The sequence below is a fragment of the Heterocephalus glaber genome, unplaced genomic scaffold, assembly GCF_053883595.1.
Source record: "Heterocephalus glaber isolate CG9 unplaced genomic scaffold, H.glaber_assembly_v1.0 deba00000347, whole genome shotgun sequence".
Taxonomy (NCBI): domain Eukaryota; kingdom Metazoa; phylum Chordata; class Mammalia; order Rodentia; family Bathyergidae; genus Heterocephalus; species Heterocephalus glaber.
In genome coordinates this window covers 2,919,088-2,935,574 of record NW_028258143.1, presented here as the reverse complement: position 1 = coordinate 2,935,574, position 16,487 = coordinate 2,919,088, and the positions used below count along the sequence as shown (strand labels likewise).

Here is a 16,487-nt window from a genome sequence, read left to right as displayed (position 1 = left end):
TTTAACATAGATGCATTTTTGCAACTATGTTCTCAAATTAAACAGCACTACCCATTCTTCAATGAAATGCTTTTATGAGATGTCTCAATTTTAATATGAAAGCCAAATCAAGGACTACAAAATATTAAGCTGTATTTGTGCTCTTCCATATTATCTTTTGAAAAAGTTATCTTAAAAGGAAAGCAAAATAGTAACTGCAATCTATAGTGCTCTATTTATTGTTCCTTGCCCCACACAAGGCTTCCAAAAGGCCACAATGCACTTGCTAATTTGAATGAACCATCAATGTTCAATTCACATCTCTTACTAAATATATATTGTCTGTAAGTTAAAAAGCTGTTTGCTGATTTAAACACACACACACACACACAGAGTTCTTCCTAAAGTGACATATTTTAAAATGGCAAACTTTTCAAAGCATTAATCACAGTAATCCCAAACCCAATCCACAGAGTAATTCAATTATGTGTAATAAAATGACAAGGCATTTTGTTTCATAACCTCAGAATTTTAGGATCTAACATCTGTAACGTCCCTCTCCCTCCAGATTCAAGAGTTTAAGGTACTAAAACACTACAATATACCTTCTTTCACTTACAAGCTTCAATTAAATTTTTAAAACTCTGAATTCATGAAATAAATTCCACATAAATTTGTCATGTTTCTGATCTCTAAAATGACTTGTAAATTAGATGTGCCTAACTTCCAGTATCCTTTCAGGATGGCTATGTTAGTTACCCTGTCCTCTGACCAAAAGCATGGAATTATGACCATGGCATACTGAAACTGAAAGGTATATGCTTTAGGTAAGGATTTCAAGTAAGCCATGAGGGAACCTTTTCTGGTTGTAGATGTTATACAAGTTATAGAAAACATAAACTATGTTTTATATCCTGTCAGAGCTTTTCTTAAACGCTAAGATGAAAAGCAAAATGTTAACAACTCACTGAGGGAAAAATGGTAACTTTAGGGGATTCAACTATAGTACTTCACTTCCCAGTACTGCTTTAATGATATAGATTATATACCAAAAGCAGGGACTCATCAATTTGGCTCAAAAAATACTTCGATTTTTTAGTTTTCCTATGATTCAATAGCTCTTAAAAATGCACAGGTTTAAACACTGAGATTCCACCTCACCCTAGAAAGAATGGCTATCAAAAAATCAACCAATATCAAATGCTGGAGGGGTTGTAGAGAGAAAGGAACCCTTCTCCATTGTTGGTGGGACTGCAGACTGGTGCAACCACTGTGGAAATCAGTATGGAGATATCAAAAAGAACTAGGATTAGAGGTCCCATTTGACCTCTGCTGGGTATCTTCCCAAAAGAACTAAAAGAATTATACCACAGTGACATATGCACACCCATGTTTACAGCGGCACAGTTTGTAATAGATAAAGCATGGAAACAGCCCATTTGCCCAACAACTGGAGACTGGATAAAGAAGATGTGTTTTTTTTTTAATAAAATGGAGTACTACTCAGCCATAAAGAACGAGAAACTAGAGACATTTATAGCTAAATGGATGCACATCGAGGCTAGGCTCTTAAGTGAAATAAATAGGACACGTGTAAATACCCAATAGTTTCTCTGGTACAAGAAACTAAAAGTGTAAGTAAGGATCAAAATGTATAATTGATAATGTGAAACAGGAAGAAAAGGTCTAAAGGGGTAGGGGAAGTGGGAGAGGTAGGGGAAAGAAAAGGGAAAGGAAAAAAAATGACAAAAGGAAAAAATGGAAACAAAGTCTCTGTAAATAGGGAGGGGGGAAGGGGTTGAAGGGAGGGCAGAGGAATGGGGAAAAAATCAGAACCAAGATACATCATGCAAAGGTACAAGTTCCCAGGGGTGAATGTAACTGTATTGTATACCTAAAATGTACCAATAAACTTTAAAAAAATACACAGGCTTATTTTCGAATCAACAAGCTTATTAAATCTTGACAAAACTTAGTTAATAGTTCTGAAAATACTCTTATGAATTCAACTATTCTATTCACACTAATTCTATACAGTATGTTACTATTATTTTCTATTAAATGTAAGAATCTACTCAAAAAGATGTTCTCCTACAAAATTCCAGCTGGCTTTTTGAAAATAGAAATATATTTTAAATACTCCACGAGAGCACAATTTAAAGAGTTCCAAGCAAAACTTCCATACAAAACTCACAGTCCTTAAATTAACCTATTTAGTAAACAGCTGTTATTCTTCCTATATTTCCCTTAGAGTAAGAGAATGCAATTCTAAAAGGTATAACTATACACATTTCATGAATAAAGCCAGGATCTTTAAAGTTTGACTACCAAGGCAATTACCATGTATCATTACAGACTGATAATGTAGTACACATTTCCCAAGTAAAGATCATATTTACTTTAATCACACCAACCACTACTACCAATTTTTTTTTCATTTTTATTTTTATTTAGTCATGAAGTCCTCAGAATCACAGTAGGGCTTGATGCCATATTGGTGTCACACTCTGCCAATCATCCAGAGAATATGCCAGACTTCTCTTTCAACTTCGTCTACTAGTACATCACTGGACCCAGCAAGCAGTTCACATAGACAATTTCAGTAACAGATTTTGGCTCTCTGTGCATAATAGACGGCAATTCTTATGAAGTATCCAATTTGTCTTACAGCTGAGAGATTTGAACCTGCTGCAGATGTCACATCTAAATTCTTGAATGGATTTTTATCATCAGTGTCACCTATAAAACAAGACAGTGTCACTAACAGCATTGTCCAAGAGAACATCTATTTCAGTACTGCTAAGCTTTCTGCAACATAACTGATAAGTCATTTATTTCTGAAAACAAGGATCAGCAAGTAAGAGTGGCCAAAGAGTGCCCAAAATCCACTCTGCTGCCTGTTCTTATACAGCTATGATTTTTAAATGGGTTTTAAATTATTAAGTGGTTGAATTTTTTAAAAAAAACTAATGTTGTATGGCATGTAAAAATAATATGAAATTCAAATCTCAGTCTCCATAAATAAGGTGTTACTGGAACACACACATAAGCTCCTTTGTTTATCTATTTTTCTACAGCTACTTTCATGTTATAGTAGCAGGTTTCATTAAGTGTGACAGGGACCACGTGACCCACAAAGCCTAAAATATTTAGTATCTGGTCCTATAAAGAAAGTTTACCAAACACTGGCCTACAAGACTTTTTGGTGAGTAGGTAATAAGATACCTAGGGTCTGCTGCACAAGACTATGAGTAGAAAAACTATAATTACCCAACTGTTCCTCTACCTTACCTCCCAACTATTCAAGGAACAAGTGTTTGTTGGGCCAACCCTGTCCCTCCAGTGCAAACTGCTATAGGCACTTTGCTCTCCCCTTTCCTTCAGGCTTGCTTCGATTTGAGGTATCAATATTGACATGGAGCAGGATGAGACAAAGAGCTCAGTTTCACATCAAATTCTAGTTCTACAACACTGTCCTCCTCCGTGACCCCAAGCTTTCCTGACTCTAAATTCTGCTTTATTACAACCATTCTCCATAATGGGCTTCTTGTACCCTGACACCAGTCTTAAAAGGCTGCATTTCCTGCCAGAGAACACAGGGCAATGAGCTGAGTAACAGAATATTTTCATTGAACTGTGCCAGCTGATTGTCAGTCCTCACCACTGGCCTAACAGCCACTCTGCAACGCTATAATGTGAATTTGTTTAGGGTCTCCTTACAGCCTGCATGTTTCAATACTCTCTTGGCCTCCACTATTCTTCTTGGTCATGACTGCCCATGGAGTTCATCACTTTCTTTTTCCTTCAAATGTCCGTTATAAGATGAGTTCACTCTCCTAACTGACCTGTCGTTCTTTTGCTTGAACTCAGTTCATACACATATAAGAAGCAAACATATGATACAATAAAGCACAATTCTACACATTATGATGGATTTCCCAACTTAAAACATCTCATTATTTTATTATCTGCCCCAAAGGGGCACATATCATTACAAGCCTCCAGAACGTCTCTTCTCTTTTTTCCCTCCACTATTGCTAGTTGGAGCATAAACCAAAGTTTCAGTGCCTGCTTCACCAATGGGTGTTATTTACCACTTTCTACCCACATTGGATGCCCAAGTTACCTGTGTCTCCTGAGCATAACTGCAGAATGCCTCTCTTGCTGTATTGAAATTTTACAATCCTGTTCCTATGATGAAGGGCACAGAAGGGTCTCCTGACACTGTTGGAGTGCAACTACAATACATATTTGGCTAGATTTCTAGGAATCAAAACACAGTTCCTCATCGAAAAACTTTAATAGCTCTCAATAATGCTCGTAACAGAACTAATCTGTAATTCATACTATATTATTGCAAATAACTAATTCTCAAACACATTTTTAAACTGTGGATTGACTGTACTAGGAAAGAGCTATGAAATATTAAACCAGTTAGCCTGGTGTATGGATTTCAGAGCAAATGGCTGTTTACTTTCTGCACAGTGAGCTCCACCACAATCCCAAAGTAGCTTATCACAGCGAACAGCTCCCCAAACTATACATATTTTACAATCAAAACAGTGCTATTAAGTATGAAGAGGCTGACTGGGATGACTATTAACCATATCTCAGCTCTGAGTAGTAACCTATAGGTAGCATCAACCCTAAAATTAAAAATCTCCTTTAAAAATACATACATAAACCATCTGCCTATTTGGTAAATGTCAAGTACAGTGACATATCCTCACAAATGGGAAAAATAAACTAGAGGCATGTAATTCAAATACCAGAGGAATACTCAAAAGACTAAATCTTTGGAACTCAACTCATTTTGAGTCTAGCCTCCTTTCCTTTAAGAAAGAGTTCGCAAACACCTTAGTGTCGGTACTCCTTTCTGTTCTCAAAATTACTGAGTACTCCCAAGAGCTTTGTCTATATAGGTTATAATTATCAACATTTACCATATTAGAAATTAAATGAGAAAATTTTAAGTATGTTCATTTTTTTAACTTATTAAGACAATATTCCTACACACATTTCTCATTTTATGCAAAATTATTTTCAAAATAAAAAAAGCTTAAAAATGATACTGTTACACAAGTCTTCATGTTTAGCTTAACTTAGAGAAAAGGTGGATTTTCATGTCAGCTTCTACATCAATCTGTTGTGCTAGGTTGTTTCGACTGAGCTATACGAAAAAAGTAGCCTCACACAAACAGGTAGTGAGAAGACAGGAATATTCATTAATACTAACAGTTTGTTCAGACAGTCATGGATGTTCTTTTTTTTATACTACACCAAGACTTGACAAGTTATAATATGGAATCTAATACATAGGAACTTTTGCATTCTGTTACTGGGTTTTTTTGGAAAGAATCCTCTCCCCACCAAGTACTGAGAATCAAACTCTGGGGCACTCTGCTGCCGAGCTACATCGCCAAACTTTTTATTTGTTTGCTTGTCTGTTTTGTTTGCTTGTTTAAACAGGATTTCATTAGGTTGTCCAGGTTGACTTAGAACTTAAGAACCTCCTCCCTCAAACTCTCAAGCAGCTGGTATTACACGTGTGTGCCTCGTTGAGTAATTACGACAGGATCTTTTACCCATAATTTTATAACAACTGGTCACTGAAAATACTGGTTTACCAAGTTATATAGATACAACAAGTCTTAACATAATTCATTATACAACAATAAGAACACATTCACTAATATCTCCATCTAGCTCATCAGGAAAGTCTTTTAAATATTGAAAAGCTGACAAGAGCACAGCAGGTAACAGAGTTTTCTAAAATTTCAATTTTCACTTTAAAGTTCAAATTTTTATCATTGGCAACACACTCTGTCAGTTGTTTTCCTTAAACTGACAGGCTTACTTTGTTAATTTTTAAGAAAATGACTGCCAAATAACTGTCTAAATAATCATAGTCTGGTATTCCTTCTTTAAAAATAAAAGGGATATTTCATACAAAATATAGCTAATTTCACTGGCAACTCAAAAAACCATCACAGAAGGGTTTTCCCTGTAGATAAACAATACACTCTGGTCATAGAGAAGTGCTTTTGCATATTTGCTATCTCATCACACCAAATATTAAAAGCTACTCAAGAATAAAGATTTAATACCTCAAGGATTTCATTTATTTATTGGTGATACTCAGGACTAAACCCAGGGAGCAATGAAGAAATATGCTCCCAGTCCTTTTTAATTTTATTTTGAAACAAGGTCTCCCTAACTTGCCCAGGCTTAAATTTGCAGTTCTCCTGCCTCAGCTTCCCACATGGCTGCAATTACTGTACAAGCATGGACCACCACACCCAGCTTTAATTAAGGACTTCAAATGAAATTAGCTGTTTTGTTTGTTTTAACTGCATGTCAGTGGACAATATTAACGATTACTAGTGCTATTTCATGCCACTGACATTTAATTTTTACAAAATTGCCCACAGTTTCACTCATCACTTTTGCACACACAGGGCAAATGGCAAGGCAAAAAGTATTACTATGATAACTTCATGAACTACCTACAAGGGACTCAGTGACCCCCACAAATCTATACATCAGTAAGAACTACAAGGAAACACTAAAATCTATGAATGATAAATTATCTCAAAATCCACAATAAATATTCCCCATATATCAATACCTACATAAATGTTTAAATTTTAACTCAAAACTGAATATATAAACAACAGCAACTACCATTTAGTTTGCATGTACATATAATATCTCATTTAATCCTCCTGATAATCCTACTCATCAGATGCTATGCTACAGATGATAAAACCTAGGGTAAATACCAGTATTTACTAGATTCAGATACAACTATTCCGCATACCTAAGTATTGAAAACAGTCTTTTTATTATCCCTTTTTACCCTATAGGAGACTCTGTACCTTTGTCATACATGAAAATTTTGAATCAAATAGCTATTGCACCCTGTTATAAGTGACTCAAGTGAACAGTAGTGGATCCTATATTTTTAAATCCAAGTCTAACTCCAGAGTACACTAATCAGCTTCATGTTATTACAACAAAATACCTGGAAAGTCTACTTATGAAGAAAAGAATGCTTATTTATCTTAGCGATTTGGAGGTTCATGGTTTGGGCCTCTGGCAATGGTAGCACATCACAGCGGGAGGTAATGTTGGAGAAGTACAGCTATCTCAAACTAGGAACCAGAGAGAAGGAGGAAAGACCAGGGTCCCACAATCCCCCTTGAGGGAATACTCCAGTGACCTTGGGAATTCCACAAGGTCCCACCTCTTACAGGTCCATCCACAATACCTCCACAGCACCACTTTGGAACCTTGAAAACATTAACTTTTGGGGTTCTTTCAACACCCAAATTATAGCAAATGCATGCATACTCTGCCGCTCTATACCACTCATAAGTATATCATTTGTATATGAATAGACTAATGGTTATAAGGGTCTTATATAGTTTTTAAGTCAACTAAGCAAGACTGCTATTTGCAAAGATTTTTACTAACTTGATTTTTTTACTAACTTCAAATGAAACAAAACATTTTTCCACTTAAAATAGTTTATGAGCTAGATAGGGGGTTAACTCACACTACTTGACTATAACAACAATTGATACATCTAACATTACTTTTTTAAAAATTCAACATTACCAAGTAATGTTACCACCATTTTATAGATGAAGAAACTGAAACTCAGAGAAGTACCTAACTTCCCTCAAAGGCACACTGTTCATAAATCGTACAGATTCAAAATCAGTCTGGATCAAGCCCAAAATCTTCACTCACAATGCATGCCTATTTAGGAGGGTCTCAGGCAATGACCTGGGAATTACTCCTGAGGTCTGTATAGAGAGCTTGTTGATACCACTCTACACTCAAAAGCAATCAAGTATCTTTAAAATCCAGAGATGAGACAGAAGCTGGTGCGTGCTAAAAATAGACGTGTTTTAATGTGCTTCAAGTAAGGAACCTATAAGTTATGTTAAAGAAAGAAAGAAATTCATTTATAAAGATGTCAGCACACATCTAACTGACTGAGACAAGCTTGCCTCCATTTAAAAACAAAAAAAGCCTAAAAGACAAGGTCATCATTGCTACCCAGGCTCCCTACAGATTACACAATAGCTTGCAAATGCCAGGGACCCAGGAATACTGCAAATTTTAGTCAACTGCAGCAGAAATCTTAACACCAACCAATCAGTAAAATTCCCATTTCACGACTGTACCTATAAAAGTCCCTGAGATTTGTTTCTACTTTAAGGTTTTACCCTGCAAAGATGGCTGCTTAATATTAAACCCTAAGGACATCAAAGTGGAAGGAATCAAGGTTTATGTAGTTCAATTTCACTCTTATAACAGGCTGAAACTCAACTTTTAGGAAGTATAAACATCTTGAGATTAAACAGAGGAATGTGGCTTTAATTTCAATCACATCATATTCTCAAGGAGTCTCCACACATTTTGACAGGAAAGTGACAAAATGGAAGGCTGAGGTATACTATCTAAAGCAGCAGGCAGTACACAGGCAAGATGCACAATTAACTCATCACAGAATACCACCCTGGATCCTTCCTTCTGTGGCAAGGGGAACAAAAACAAACTACAGAGCAACTTTGCCTCCCCCCATCAATTATTCCTAGCATGACCAAAAGGAATCACAATCTAGTAATGTAAAAGCAGTTGACAGACATATAGAAAGAAAAAAATCAAGATTGAGGTCACGCCCTTGACATGCATCATTTACACTGACTCCCCCACTTATCTGAATTAACTTCATAAACCTCATTTTATTCAGATATTGCAATTGAAGTTTTCCTTTTAGAGTTATAAAGTGTTTACCTCAACATAATTCGTAAACTGTCCACTTAAAAATATCACTACAAAAATTACCACCTCCTCCCCTCTACATATACACATATACTCCACAATCATTGAGTATGAAATTTTGGCCTTCATGGGAAATTTAGTTCAAAAGTCCTCTTTAAAACATTAGTACAAGAAATTCCACAAGAAGAGTTATGGTCATTACCTTTTTAATACAAAGTATTTGCACTGCTTGTTAAAAACATGGTAATTTGGGTGTTCAAAACATGACTACTGTTCTGAAACCTAATTAAAGGTTTAGACTACTAAAGAGTTTGATGACTTGCCTCAATACAATAACTAAGATTGTATGGAGAACAAAATCAAAGAGGTCTCTTTTTTATGAGCAGGCATTTAAGGGCCTTATAATGAGAATTTACTCTTTACTATATAATTACTAATGAACAAAAAATAGGCCCATTAAACTCACTTCTTTATAGTACCATAAAACTTCTATGTGTAAGAAATATAATATACACATTCATAAAACTCGAGAAAAACTAAAATGTGCAATGCCTTACAATTCAATATAGTGAAATTTTTATACATTGTCTTAAGTAAATGACTGATGAAGCGATTTGAATGTGGATTTGCTTATATTTTAAAGTGTACAGACTCCCTAGTACTAATGACGGCCACAAAATGTCTCAATTTCTTGAATGAATTCTGAATTTCTCTATGAACACTGGTTTCCCACAAATACAGAACTTATTATTAGAAATCATATCATCTATATTTGTTACATGGTATGTGCCAAGCATAATCTGAATGCTGTAACTAACAAAGACCAGGATAAATTCAGTCCTACTCTTAGTCTAGAAGGAAAGACAGGAAATAATCAAGTTACAGGAATGTATAACAGATACCTGATCAAATGAAAACTCAGAGCAAGAGTTTTGACAACAGAGAAGGGCAGAAAATCAAATACAGTATTTGAAAATAATTAGCTTACACTAAAATTAGACAAAAATCATCCATTAACTGTTTCTCCACTAAGAAAGTGGCAAAGAAATTAATCAATGGAGGGCCGGGGATTTGGCTCAGTGGCACTACGCCTGCCTCACAAGTGCAAGGTCCTGAGTTCAATCCCCAGTACCAAAAAATAATAATAATAATAATAATAATAATAATAATAACGAATGGATGGATAGTCATGAAAGCATTCTAAATTAGACTGGATGCATCCAGCTTGTTCTAGGGTCAATTCAAATGAAACATTCACCCTCAAAAAGTTTAAATGGAAACAAAGTGCCCAGCTCTCAGTATCTAAGAAGTAAGTCTGGTGAGTTTGAATGTAAGGGACAGTACCACTGTGTCTTGGTTCTGAAAAACCTCTATCAAGTACCCGTGAACGAGACAGTGCCACTTGGAGAAGGGGAATGGCCAGAGAAGGAAGCTGCCAGGCTGTTAATAGTGCTTAAGCAGATTTAAGACAAGGTTCCAGTTCCACAAGGGACCCGGATTACAAAAAGGTAGCCACAAAAGAACTGTATCTATGGACTATTTAGCACTTACTAAAGGACTGTGAAATTGCTTCTCGTTACTTTCGAAAATAAGCACTCCAAAAGAAATCACATATTTAAATAACAAGTGTGGCCCTACTAAGTGTGAGAGAAAGGACTACTACTATATCCTAAGTCCAACTATAACTATGTTGAAATACTCTAGTTGCCTCACACATGCTTTGTTAAGATGTTAATGGCATATACTTCCATAACCACTGATGAGAAATACGTTTAAAATTAAAATCTCACAAGCAAACTGAGCACATGCCAAGGATATGGTGTGACACCATCCTCTGTGAACAGTGAATGCTCAGAGCAACAGAATGAGCCCAGATCATTCCTGCTGTAAGGACTAGGGTAGATGCTGCCAGATTCTTAATGTATTTTTGGTCTGGGTGAAAGAATAATCTGACAGGTATATGTCAGCCAGTTGAAGACTGACCTAAGAATCAGGTGACTGCTTCATATGAACACCATCCTACCTTACTTACTGTACATTTGCTTTCAGTAAGAGTATCAACAGGGGGAAAAAAAACATACTACAAAGATGTCTCTGTGAAGGCTACTATACATAAGACTCTACATGTTCACAGAGGAATTACTATGGAATTGGCCCTGCATTTGCTAGGCCCAAACTTTACCAACACTATTTTAAAAAAGAAAAATTTTTTTATATAAACAAAACACAAAACTGCAATCTACTAAAGAAAGAAGAATAATATAAGCCTAAAATTCAGAAAAAGAAAACCCACTGTTTCATCTTTTAATTATCACCAACATGAAACGCAACATTATCATTTTAAAACTGTTTAAAAATATCATTTAAGGACAACCTGCCAAGACAGTCTGAACTCCTAAAGTCATATTCCTTACAAAGGTCTACATGCCAAAACAAAAATCAATCCTTATAAAATGAAACCAAGGATTAAAAATGCAGCACATCCTGTCATCCTAGTACTCTGGGAGGCCAACACAGGAGGGTCACAAATTAGCCCAGCCTGGACAACTTAGTGACTTAGTAAGACTCTATCTCAAAATAAAGGACTGGGAATACAGCTCAGTGCAAAGGCTGTAAGTTCAGTTCCCAGTACCACCAAAAAAAAAAAAAAAGTAGTCTATAACAATTAAAGGGTCATTCAAGGCAAGGCACAGTTATCAAAGTTTGCTTCAGGAGAAATTTTGCATCATTCTAGCTTAACTGAAGAGTTCTTCACTAAATTTAAATAATGGTGTCCTTTCCCAATGTCACGGTGACTAACAAATATTAGAGAAAAAAATTCCAACTTTTCTAAAGTATCTGATAAGTTCTCTTTTTAGTATTAGAATTATGCCTGAGAGTATCTAGTTGAACACACACAAAAAAATTGCTATTTCAAGTACTACTTCATGATTCAAGACTTTCAGGCACTGCTACCAGCAAGAACACAAGCATTTACAGAGTACCCACTACAGCTGACACCGGGCACATGTTAATAAAATAAGGCCCACTGTTGGTGAAGACCCTACCAGCACATGAGCAACAAGGATAAATGCCTACACTACACACAACACTGCAAAAAGTTATCTCCCTCCAGAAAGGACTTCAGGACTCTGACATCTGAGGATGAACAAAAATAGTGATGTTGGGGATGCTGGAATTAAATTACTACATGTGTACTGGAAACTCTAAATTATATACACAAATCTAAGACTTTTGAAATACCATTCTCCTGGGAGTAACATACTCTACAGTACTTCAATCCAGAATATGAATAGAAGTTCTTGAAGTGAAAAATAATCACTAAATTCAAACTAAACTAGAAAGTAATACTGTATTTCAACTGATAGAATATAAATATTTCCTAATTATAAATAATGTGTCATTTTTTTATCTAAACGGCCCAAATAAAAAAATAAGCATATTATTCAAGGAAGAAAGAAGGGGGAGATGTAGTAATTACTTTGCTTTTTAAAAGATAACATGATCAAGGGGGCAGGGGATATAGCCCAGTGGTATACACCAGGCTGAGGCCCTAGATTTCATTCCCAGCACTAACACAAAACAAACAAAAAATTTAAAAAGAAAAATACAAAAGCATAAAACAAAGTTTGCTACAAAAATACCCATGGGGGAGGTCTGAATTACCTAGTGAGAAGTGTTTCGTTAATTAAGACAACTAGTTCTATTTAGCTCCTGCCAACCCTCTTTAGGAAACTCTTTGATTCTTAATTTCTCAGAAAATTAACAGGGTTTGAATTGTTGAATTACACTGTCAAGGTCCTTTACAAATCTAAAATTCTGTACTTTGGTGGTTCATAAGATTAAAAGGTCAACATGATTTCAAAACAGTAAAGACGTTATCTTAATTTCTCAAATTGGTAATATTTTAAAATGCACTATTTCCTACCTTATCTCAGTATCATGCTTCAGATATTACTTATTCATTGTTTTCAAGTTTGTCAAAGAAAGTTTCATGATTCAAAAGGTACTTCCCTCCAACTCTCAATAGTAAAAACTGTTTCAAAAGTGCAGTGCCAGGACTAAGGAACATGTATAAGGGAGCGGGACCTGGGAAGACTCATCAGACCTACAATGCACTAATTAAAATTCAATTTTTAAATTGGTGTGTGGGTTCCTACATAAAATTCCTGTCATGGTTAAAGCTTACGGATAAACAGATTAATAGAATCCAATAAAATGGTTCTGCTGATCATACCGAACTTCTTTCAGCAGCCCCTTTACCCAAGCACTACGTTAAATCTAAAACCAACTTTGGGATAACACGAAACAAACTAGGTAAGCCCCAGCAAACGGGACCTACAAACTAAAATCTACTTCCTGTGGAAAATCACCTTCAACTCACGCTTTCCATTTCACACTGTGATACAGGTGAAGGAAAAAATGTAAAGGCTTCTCTTTGAACATCCCAGCACAGGGCCTCAAAGCATTAATTTAAGAATCATCTCAAAGATAATCCAATGCAGCACAGCTCCGAAAAGACTAAAAGTTGTATTGGGGTGCGGGGGGCTGGGGGGGCGCGCTAACTCCGGACCAAAGATTTACTTAAAGTATTATTCACTGCTGTGAATACTTCGATTTACAAGACTTAAGTTCAGAGAACCTTTCCATCCGAAAGGACGGTCAATCTAAGGCCCGAAGTGCTGAGTCCTGGGGGACAGGGGCACCTTGAGGTCCCCGGCCGGCTGGGAGAGGGGAGTGAAGATCACGACAGAGAGGCCAACCACGGGCCTGACGCGAGGGATTCCCTCAGGAAAGCCCGCGGCTGGCGCTACGAAGGGCCCGGGCCCGCCAGCAGCCCACGCATGGCGAGGCCCGGGGTGCCGAGTCCCACCAGGCCCCGCGTGAGAACGACGCGTCCCCACCCACCCTCGCGGGCCGGCGAGAAGGAAGCGGCGCGCCGGGCCGCACTACGTGTAGACGCCAGGTACACGACACAAGGCCACGGCCGGTAGACACAGGGGACCTGCACGCAGCACCGGGACCGCCGGATCCGCGCGCCGGTGCGGGGAGGCGCGGGGAGCGCAGCGCGTGCGCCCCGGAGCGCGCGGCCCGGCCCTCAGCTCCGCCCTCCCCTCCCACCTCCGCTCCTCGAGCGGCGGCCGCAGCTGCCCCACTGGGAACTCCGCGCCGCGCGGCCCCGCGAGGCGGGCGCCGGGAGGGGAGGGGAGGGGCCGCGCTCCCTGCCTCCCCGCCTCCCCGCCTCCCGGCCGACCCGCGCAGCTCCCAGCCCGGAGCCTACTCACCTCCTCCTCCTGGTCTCTCCCTCCTGGCCACCGGCGCGGCCCAGCCGGCGACGCGCTGACGCCGTGCCCCTCCCCCGCGGCCGCCACCATTGCCGCCGCCCCTCCCGGCCCTCACCAGTCACGGCCTCCGGGCGCGTCAGGCGGAGGCCCCGCCCTCGGGCCCGCCCACCTACCCAGGCCCTGCCTCTTCCGCGGCCGGGACTCTGCGGACGAGGCGTCCCTGACTCAGCGCTGCCCGCCTTCACGATCCGCTGGGCGCGCCGCGCCAGCCTGGCTCCTCACACCTGCCTACCACCCGCCGGTCGCGCTCCGCGTCCCGCCGCCCTGCGCGCCCTTTCCCATCACGTCAGCAGCCCCGTCCGCCCCGTCAGCTTTGCCGTACTCTCCCCCAGTCCTGTTCTACGTTCGCGTTGGCGCCTAAGCGTTCTTAACTGGAAGGTCTACGCAGTTCCTGAGGCCGGCCTCGGTTTCCTCGGGCCATTTTCCTGTGGGCGCCCCTCTCAGCTTCCCCGGCCTGCAGAGCACTGTCCCGGCCGTCGCCTGCTGGGAACCGAGTCGGAGCGCGAACTCCTAGCCGCCTGCTGTGCGGCGCATCCTCATTTCCCTCCCTCAGGACCCCTCTAGGACCCCGGCCGGCTGACTCAGGTTTTTCCTCTACCCGAATTTGGTTCAGCCTTTCCAGTCTCACTACTGCACACACATCAGAAGCTATTGGGTAGCCAATAATTGTATATTCACGGTCCCACTTAACTTGGAGTCACCCTAAGTTAAAAATTACAAAGCAAGGAGATGGCAGTGGTGATTCTCTTTTGCACAGTCCTCCCGTCTACACCGTATTTTATGTTGACCGCTTCAATTTCAAGAAACCAAATTTTCTACTGCGGCTTAACAAGTCACAAATTTTGAGTGGTTTGTTTTGCTTTGTTTTTGGTTTCTTACCCTGCGCCCTAACCTCACGTTAGCTCTTTTATTTATGAAACACACCCTAGAAAGACCACCAAGAACTTTATTCCTTTTGTGTTCTTATGAAATGAGGAATTCGTCTCCTTTGAATTTATGTGATTCTGACTTAAAGGATTTCGTTTTTGGAGGGAGGTTGTGGGTTAAGTAATTCAGGCAAAGGCAAAACATGCAATTGTAACTGAACGTCTGGTTTATTTAGAAACTTCACATTTAAAACTACAACTTGGAAAAGTTAGGCTGTTACTCGGAAATGAGTAACGTATAGCAAAATAAAGGAAACCGATTAGGCCTTTGGAGTTACATCCACAAGTTGCTTTCAGTTATGTGAGTAAACATTATTATCCTTAAATTGAACAGTTAAAACTATCTTTTACTCTGAATAAAATCCACACTCTGTGGACCTTCAAAGTTTAAAGCCATTGTTGAGTTAAACAACAATATTACAAGCATTTGAAAGCCTAATAAACCATCTGTCCATCCACTTTCACACAAATTGAGAAACAGAAAAAAGTACATGCCAAAAGCTGAAACTGAGAATTCCTAACTGCACATGAAACTAGTAAATCCTATTGCATAGAACAAAGTATCAAAAACCCCAAGGGCTTGTGCGGCTGCCATTTCATTGCTTTGGAAATAGAATCATACAATTTTATAATTGAATTATCTAGTTCTTAAGATCATCTGGATTCTAAACTTTTGGTTTTACTGATTAAAATCTGAAGCCCAGAGAGGGTAAGTTTCCTACCCAGTATTACCCAGCCTAATTGGAAACAAAGTCAGGATTCAAACGCAGACCGTCTGTCTCACACATTTCTCATCATTCAGCTTATTGTTAACACGTACATAAAGCTATTCAGTATCAGAATTCTTGGTCTTTGAAGCTTTGCCTACATTATCCATGTGATCTGTGAAATCAAACTTGGCATTAGCTAGGAAAGTATTGCTGTCAGAGGCCATTTGTCCCACTGTTTTCAAGGATTCCTATTGTGCAACCTACATCTCTCTCAGTCAGGGGTCATCTGCATGATCCAAGCAATTCTGGCGAGGCCTCCGGAGCCGTAATCCAACCAAACACATTCATCCTCAGAGATGCCAAGGGCTGTGCCTGATTGTAAGAATTATGAAATCTCTATTGTCCAGAAAATTGCAACATTATTGGGGAGGTAAAATATGAAGCACAAAATGGTAATTGAACATTAATAATCAAGGATTCAGTTGTAATTTCCAAATGGAAAAATGGAAAATAATCCCTGCAAATTAAGAAAAGACACCTTAAAGGCAACAACAATAACAAATCGTTTGGATTGGTGTATAGGGGGAATAAGTAAAACAATTTGTGTGAACAAAGGTGCTAAGAAGACAATGGGAGAAAGTGAAGAAAAAAGTAAACTTAAATAGATTCATTTAAGAAACAAGAGCAAACCAACCCAAAATGGGAGAGTAGAATCATCAATAAAGGGCCTG

General features: G+C 38.9%; 1 protein-coding gene across 21 annotated transcripts in view; it reads right to left on the bottom strand.

Moving 5' to 3' along the window:
• The window catches only part of Qtman (queuosine-tRNA mannosyltransferase), a 462,684-nt gene extending 447,956 nt beyond the window's left edge, over positions 1-14,728 (bottom strand). For 6 of the 21 annotated variants that reach the window (XR_015445963.1, XR_015445964.1, XM_087197536.1 and 3 more), the window contains exon 1: positions 14,061-14,124. The gene's annotated coding sequence lies outside the window, so the exon portion shown is untranslated. Of the gene's footprint in view, positions 1-13,683; positions 13,887-14,060; positions 14,177-14,492 lie in introns of those variants that run through there. The other 15 variants (XR_015445957.1, XR_015445960.1, XR_015445961.1 and 12 more) reach the window with 9 other exon arrangements.
• Between the last annotated feature and the right edge of the window lie 1,759 nt (positions 14,729-16,487).